This window comes from Arachis stenosperma, chromosome 1 (assembly GCF_014773155.1).
Source record: "Arachis stenosperma cultivar V10309 chromosome 1, arast.V10309.gnm1.PFL2, whole genome shotgun sequence".
NCBI classification, from domain to species: Eukaryota; Viridiplantae; Streptophyta; class Magnoliopsida; order Fabales; family Fabaceae; genus Arachis; species Arachis stenosperma.
Genome location: NC_080377.1, coordinates 92,821,005 through 92,828,974, shown reverse-complemented (window position 1 = coordinate 92,828,974; position 7,970 = coordinate 92,821,005). Strand labels below are relative to the sequence as shown.

At 42.8% G+C, this 7,970-nt stretch overlaps 1 non-coding gene across 1 annotated transcript; it reads right to left on the bottom strand.

Annotated features, from left to right (window-relative positions):
• Positions 1 to 236: 236 nt before the first annotated feature.
• Positions 237 to 344, bottom strand: LOC130952311 (small nucleolar RNA R71). Its single transcript, XR_009074496.1, has one exon. It is a non-coding gene; the product is annotated as a small nucleolar RNA R71 (small nucleolar RNA).
• Positions 345 to 7,970: the final 7,626 nt, after the last annotated feature.

Genomic DNA, 7,970 nt, shown 5'->3' with positions numbered 1-7,970 from the left:
AGTTCCATGGACTTCCAATGGAAGATCCTCATCAGTTCTTAGCTGAATTCTTGCAAATCTGTGACACAGTCAAGACTAATGGGGTAGACCCTGAGGTCTATAGACTGATGCTATTCCCTTTTGCTGTAAGAGACAGCTAGAATATGGTTGGATTCTCAACCTAAAGAAGCCTGGACTCTTGGGAAAAGCTAGTCAATGCCTTCTTGGCAAAGTTCTTTCCACCACAAAGATGGAGTAAGCTTAGAGTGGAAGTCCAAACCTTCAGACAGAAGGATGGAGAATCCCTCTATGAAGCTTGGGAAAGATACAAACAATTAATCAGAAGATGTCCCTCAGACATGCTTTCTGAATGGAGCATCATAGGTATTTTCTATGATGGTCTCTCTGAACTATCTAAGATATCCTTGGATAGCTCTGTTGGAGGATCTCTTCATCTGAAGAAGACGCCTGCAGAAGCTCAAGAATTGATTGAAATGGTTGCAAATAACCAATTCATGTACACTTCTGAAAGGAATCCTGTGAACAATGGGACTAGTCAGAAGAAAGGAGTTCTTGAGATTGACACTCTGAATGCCATATTGGCTCAAAACAAGATATTGACTCAACAAGTCAATTTGATTTCTCAAAGTCTGTCTGGAATGCAAAATGCACCAAACAGTACTAAGGACGCTTCATCTGAGGAAGAAGCTTATGATCCTGAGAACCCTTCCATGGAAGAGGTGAATTACCTAGGAGAACCCTATGGAAACACCTATAATTCTTCATGGAGGAATCACCCAAATTTCTCATGGAAGAATCAAGAGACCTTGACAAACCCCATTTTGAGGGTTTGTCTTGTGCTAATTTCAAAGGGTTTATCAATGATTTCACACATTTTCTGCATGAAGTATAAGGATTTGCATTCTTTTCCTAGTTTTGCCTCATAAAGGAAAACATGCTTATTTCGCACCAAAATAGACACATTTCTAATCTCTCCTTGATGCCATTCGATGCCGTGACTCGTGTGCTAAGTGGTTTCAGGACATAGACTGGGAATGAACAGGAAAAGATAAGGAAGAAGGGTGCAAAGAAAGGAAGCATGAGAATTGAAGCTTTGGAATTTCCGTATGGGCGCGCGCGCGCGCACCTGGCGCGTCCGCGCGGATGAGAGCAATGCGAAGCCGAAGCCACAAGCCAAACCACGAGCCGATTAGAGTAGCGGCTAAGCCAAGATCCTCATGGACGCGTACGCGTACACTCCGCTTCCGCGCACTCCAGAACCGCATCCAGGGCGCGCACGCGTACCTTGCGCGTGCGCGCCGATGTTCGAAAAAAAGATTTTTTTAAAAGTCACGTGACTTAGGCGTGGAGTTGGTTAGAGATCCCAACTTTTGAGGAGTGCTTTGGCGGGAAAAGACTTAAGAGGACCAAGGGGGCAAGGGTTGAAGGGACCTAGTTCATTTTTTTAGTTTTGGGAGATTTTTTTGGGAGTTAGTTACATTGTTAGAGAGAGAAACTCCAACTTCTCTCTAGGATTCATCAACCTCTCTCAAGTTTTCACTAGGGTTCTTCTTCATCAAAATTCTGGATTTTTACTCATTTCTTGGTGAGATCCATTGCAACTTTCATTTCACTTTGTTCATGTAATAGGTTTTCTCTTCAAATTTCAAGTGTAGTTGTAATTGTTGACATTCCTTGGGTCTAGGATTCAACTCTATGAATTTTGGATTTCATTAATGTTTGAGGTTTTAATCATCATTGTTGTTCTTTGATGCTTGTTGCTAATTCCTTGTGTTGCAATATTTTCTTAATCCTACTTTCTTTTCATTTCACTATGACTTTCCTTTTTGCTCATCACATGTTTGATAAAATGTCAATACTAGCTATGGAGTAGAACTTTTATACTTGGCATAGGGTTTGGTCATTGGAATGAATTGAATAGTTATATCAAGGGTTGATTTGAAGTTAGAGTTTGCCAATTGCCTTGAAGTGCACTAAAACTAGATTCCCATAAGGTGAAGCTAGAACTTGTGACTCAAGTCAATTGTTTCCATTTGACTTTCTTCTATATTTAGGGGATGACTAAACGGAGCAAAGTCTAACGGCTATCAACAATGAGCGAACTATAATGATAAAGACTTCTAATGCCAACCCTAAGTCAAGTCCTTTTGATAATTGATTGTTGTTTCTCATTACTTGCTAAGACCTTCAAGAACTCAACAAAGCTTACTAAATCAATAAGATGCACACTTTGGCAATTCCAAGGGAGAACGACTCGGGAGATTAATACTCTCGGTTATAGATTGTAGATTTGTTTGGCGATGGATTTTGTGTTGGTTTAGACTATACTACGATTGATCACTTAACAAATTCTATACCAACAAAAGTCCATTTGTCAAAATGGCGCCGTTGCCGGGGATATTGCTTAGTATGCCATGTTATTGTTTAGATTAAGCATGTATAGATGTACATAGTTGCATTCCCTTGTAAATACTTCAAGTGACTAATTCCTCATCATCACCATGAATTCCATTTTCCCTTCATCGTATGACGCGTTCACAACCAAATCCGAGCTTAGTCCCTTTTGATCCGGAAATAGAACGAACTTTGCTTCATATTAGACAAGCTCGGAGGCGGCTTACGTTTGGAAAAGGGGAAGAGGTTTCCACCACCTCAACCACCTTACTAGAAGTGAACATTGAACCGTCACTCAAAGAAGGCACTAATTCTATTTCCATCAATCTCACTAACGAATTTTCTTTTGTTTTAGGTGCCAATACCATGGATGCTCCGAGGAGAGTTACCATCAAGGAAGCGGGTGCACCGGATTATGTCCTTCAACCCCTTCACGTAACTCATCCCAACTTGAATGCTAACTTTGAATTGAAGACCGCTTTGATCAACCTCCTACCTAAGTTTCATGGGCTTCCCGCAAGATCCTATTCGACATCTCAAGGACTTCCATCGCATATGTTCAACTACTAGACGGGAAGGGTCCGATGAAGTTGCCATATGGTTGTTTGCTTTCCCTTTCTCTCTTGAGGACAAGGCTAAAGAATGGTTCTATACCCTCTCTAGTGAAGTTACCTCCGATTGGGACTTACTTAGAAGGGGATTCTTGGACAAATTCCTACCTCCGGAAAAGATGGATAGGTTAAGGAAGGAAATGTCTTGTATTGTGCAAGGTGAGACGGAACCACTCTATGAGTATTGGGAACGGTTTCGCAAACTACTAGATGCATGTCCAAATCACATGATTGACACTCAAGTATTGCTTGGATACATATGTCAAGGGATGCGAGAGCAAGATAGAACCCTCTTGGACACTTCTAGCAATGGTTCTTTGTCCAAATACAAAACCGCGGAAGAGGCATGGCAACTTATTATTGACTTGGCCGAATCCAATCAACATATGAGGCGAAGAGTCAACCGTCCAAGAGCCGTGAATGAGGTATCAACTAGTAGTGAAACCACCGCTCTAACTCAATCCTTGAATGAGATGACATCCATCTTGAAGCAACTCCAATTGAACCAACAACAACCACAAACCCAAGCATACCAACAACAACACCATCCACCACCTCAACAACATAACCAACAATTGGTCCCTCAAAGAGTATGTGGCATTTGCTCTTGCTATTCTCACTACACGGATGAGTGCCCAAGCCTTCAAGAAGACAATACCTTGGCGGCTACCCACAACTTCTATGATCGCCCCAACCAAGGATACTACCAAGGTGGTAATCCCAACCAAGGGTACTCTTATCAAGGAGGAGGAAGCCACAACCAAGGAAGTGGATACAATAATCAAAATTGGAGAGACAACCATCAACAAGGGAATAGGGACAACAATAACAATAATGGAGGAGGTCAAAGATGGGGTAACAATTCACAAAACTTTTCACAAAACCGACCATACAACTCACAAAATCAACCATACAATCAACAAAACCCACAAGAAACTACCAAACATATCAACCACCACATCAAAGACCACCACCCAACCAATCACAAGCCCCTCAACTCACATATGCAACCAACCCCTCTAACCAAGACGAAACACTCCGGACCATTATTCAAGGCCAAAAGGAATTACAAACCACACTTGCTTCCGGCCTCAACGGTCTCACCTCTACACTACAAGCCCTTCTTGCACGCATGGATCCACCATCAACTTCCACTCCTCAACCCCCAATCCAAAGTGCCATTCCTTCTCAACCTCAACCAAATCCAAAGGGAGGCATTAACGCCATCACCCTTAGATCCGGTACACAACTAAAAGGGAAGGAAGCAAAGGATTCAAGCCCTATCACAACCGCTCAAGAAGAGGAGAGAATAAATATAGAAGAAGTGGAAGAGGAGGCACCACAAGCCATAGTTGAGGATGAGGCCCAACCAACAAGAGAGACACCCAAGGCCAAAAGAACCTTGGAAGAGGAAGTTGCTCAACCACTCCCATTCCCAACACTTGCAAAGAGAGCTAAAAAGCGCATAGAACTTGACCCCAAAATGGTGGAAGTATTCAAGAAAGTTGAGGTAACCATCCCCCTCTTTGATGCTATCCATCAAGTTCCTAGATATGCTAAATTCCTCAAAGACCTATGCATACATAAGGATAAAATTCTTGAATTGGAAACCATTCCATTGGGAAGCTCTATTTCCGCTTTAATGGGAACACTACCCGAGAAGTGTGATGATCCGGGTCCTTGTATGGTTACTTGCACAATCAATGGAGTCCATTTTAAAGATTGCATGTGTGACCTTGGAGCATGTTAGCATCATGCCACTATCCGTCTACCGGTTATTGAACTTGCCACAACTAAAAAGGTCGACGGCAAGATTTGTCTTAGCGGATAAGAGTATAATAACCGTAGCGGGCGTTGCGGAAGATGTATTGGTGGATATAAAAGGGTTGATATTCCCCATTGACTTCTATGTTCTTGAAATGCCATCAAGCGAAACCGAGAGAGCGTCATCTATCCTACTTGGAAGACCATTCTTGAGAACTTCTAGATTTAAACTTGATGCTTACTCGGGGAACTACTCATTTGAAATAGATGGGAGAATTGTAAGCTTTAGCCTAGAGGAAGCAATGAGGCATCCACCGGAGAACCATTCTTTGTTTCGGTGTGACCCGATTGATAACATAGTGGCCGAAGTACATCTAGCAAAGCTAGATGAGAAGTGTATGGTTGAAGAAGCAAATGAAAAGCCAAGCGAACTAAACACCACACAAACTCAAGCCTCAAGGAGTGAAAAGAAGATGGAATTGAAGCCACTACCACCTCACTTAAGGTACTTATACCTTGATGAAGCCCAAGAGCTACCCGTGATAATTGCCCAAGAGCTAACCCCTCAACAAGAAGAGAAATTGCTAAATGTATTGAGGAAAAACAAAAAGGCAATCGGATGGAGTTTGGCGGACCTAGTAGGAATAAGCCCCAAAGTATGCGAACACCGCATATTCCTTGAAGAAGGAGCAAGACCGGTCCGGCAACCTCAAAGGAGACTCAATCCAACCATCCTTGAGGTAGTAAAGAAAGAAGTCACTAAGCTACTTGAAGCGGACATCATCTACCCTATCTCGGATAGCGAATGGGTAAGCCCGGTCCAAGTAGTGCCCAAAAAGTCCGGAGTGACAACAATCAAAAATGAAAGTGGTGAACTCATAGCAACAAGAGTACAAAATTCTTGGAGAGTATGCATAGATTACCGGAGATTGAATGCGGCCACAAGGAAAGATCATTTTCCACTACCATTTATTGATCAAATGCTTGATCGATTAGCCGGTAAATCATATTATTGTTTTCTTGATGGCTACTCCGGATACTTCCAAATCCATATTGCTCTAGAAGACCAAGAAAAAACCACATTCACTTGCCCCTTCGGAACGTATGCTTACAAGCGTATGCCATTTGGCCTATGCAATGCACCGGCAACGTTCCAAAGATGCATGATGAGCCTATTTGCGGATTTTCTAGAGCAATCAATGGAAGTTTTCATGGATGATTTTAGTGTGTATGGTGATTCATTTGAGCATTGTCTAGGTAACCTTGAAAAAGTCTTGGAGAGATGCACCAAAACAAACCTTGTTTTAAATTTTGAAAAATGTCATTTCATGGTCAAACAAGGAATTGTTTTGGGACACATAGTATCAAAGGAAGGCATCTCCGTAGATCCGGCTAAAATAAATGTCATATCTAGTTTACCTTACCCCTCTTCCGAGAGGGAAGTCCGTTCTTTTCTTGGACATGCAGGATTTTACCGGAGATTCATCAAGGACTTTAGCAAGGTAGCCCTACCCCTTTCTCGATTACTACAAAAAGATGTCGAATTTGAGCTAAGCAAGGAATGCATGGAAGCATATGACAAAATCAAAGTAGCATTGACACAAGCTCCTATAGTGCGAGGCCCCGATTGGACTCAACCTTTTGAAATCATGTGTGACGCTTCGAACTATGCGATTGGAGCCGCGTTAGCACAACGCGAGGGTAAGATCCCCTATGTCATAGCTTATGCTTCCAAAACATTAGATGGAGCCCAATCCAACTACACTACTACCGAAAAGGAATTACTAGCTATTGTTTTTGCTTTGGACAAGTTCCGAGCTTATCTTCTTGGTTCCAAGGTAGTAGTGTACTCGGATCATGCGGCACTAAAGTACTTGTTGGCCAAGAAGGAATCAAAACCGAGATTAATTCGTTGGGTACTTTTGCTACAAGAATTTGATTTGGAGATCAAAGATAGGAGTGGTTCCCAAAACCTAGTAGCGGACCATTTAAGCCGCCTTGAACACACAAAAGGCGACACCACTCCTATCAATGATTCCTTTCCTTTAGATACCTTGCACGCAATCTCGGAAGTGGTTCCTTGGTATGCCCCAATCGCAAACTATTTGGTTTCACGCACCTTCCCTCCTAATCTTGACAAACACAAAAAGGAGAAGCTAAAAAGCGAATCCAAATACTATATTTGGGATGATCCCTACTTGTGGAGATGTGGAGCGGACCAAATAGTGCGACGGTGCATACCCCAAACCGAATTCCAAGCAATCTTGGACGCTTGCCATGCTTCCGAAGGGGGTGGCCACTATGGACCCCAAAGAACGGCAAGAAAAGTCCTTGATTGCGGATTTTGGTGGCCAACCCTTCTTAAGGATGCTTCTCTCTATTGCAAATCTTGCCCTCAATGCATGAGGTTTGGAGACATTTCCAAGAAGGACGAAATCCCCCAACAAAATATGCTTTTTTGTGAAATCTTTGATGTATGGGGAATCGACTTCATGGGACCATTTCCAAACTCCAATGGCTTTCTTTACATCTTGTTAGCCGTCGATTATGTGTCAAAATGGGTGGAGGCAATCCCCACCCGAACGGATGACGCTAATGTGGTGTATTCTTTTGTGAGGAATAATATCATTTGCCGTTTTGGAGCCCCAAGAGCAATCATAAGTGACCAAGGGTCACACTTTTGCAACAAGAAAATAGACGGCCTCATGAGGAAATATGGCATCATCCACAAAGTCGCCACGGCCTACCACCCTCAAACAAACGGCCAAGCCGAAGTCTCAAATCGGGAAATTAAGCATGTTTTGGAAAGGGTTGTGAGGCCAAATAGGAAAGATTGGAGCACTAAACTCTCCGATGCACTTTGGGCATATCGGACGGCCTACAAGACACCGATCGGCATGAGCCCCTTCCGGCTTGTATATGGTAAAGCATGCCACTTACCGGTGGAGATTGAGCACAAAGCGTATTGGGCGGTAAAGGAGTGTAATATGAACATGGGTGGGGCCGGCATAGAAAGAAAGCTTCAATTGGCGGAATTGGAATGTTTGAGACAAGAAGCTTACGACAATGCTAGGCTCTACAAGGAAAAATTGAAAGCCATCCATGACAAACACATTAGAAGAAAGGAGTTCCAACCCGGTGACTTAGTGCTTCTCTACAATTCAAGGTTGAGACTACTACCCGGAAAGCTAAGATCAAGGT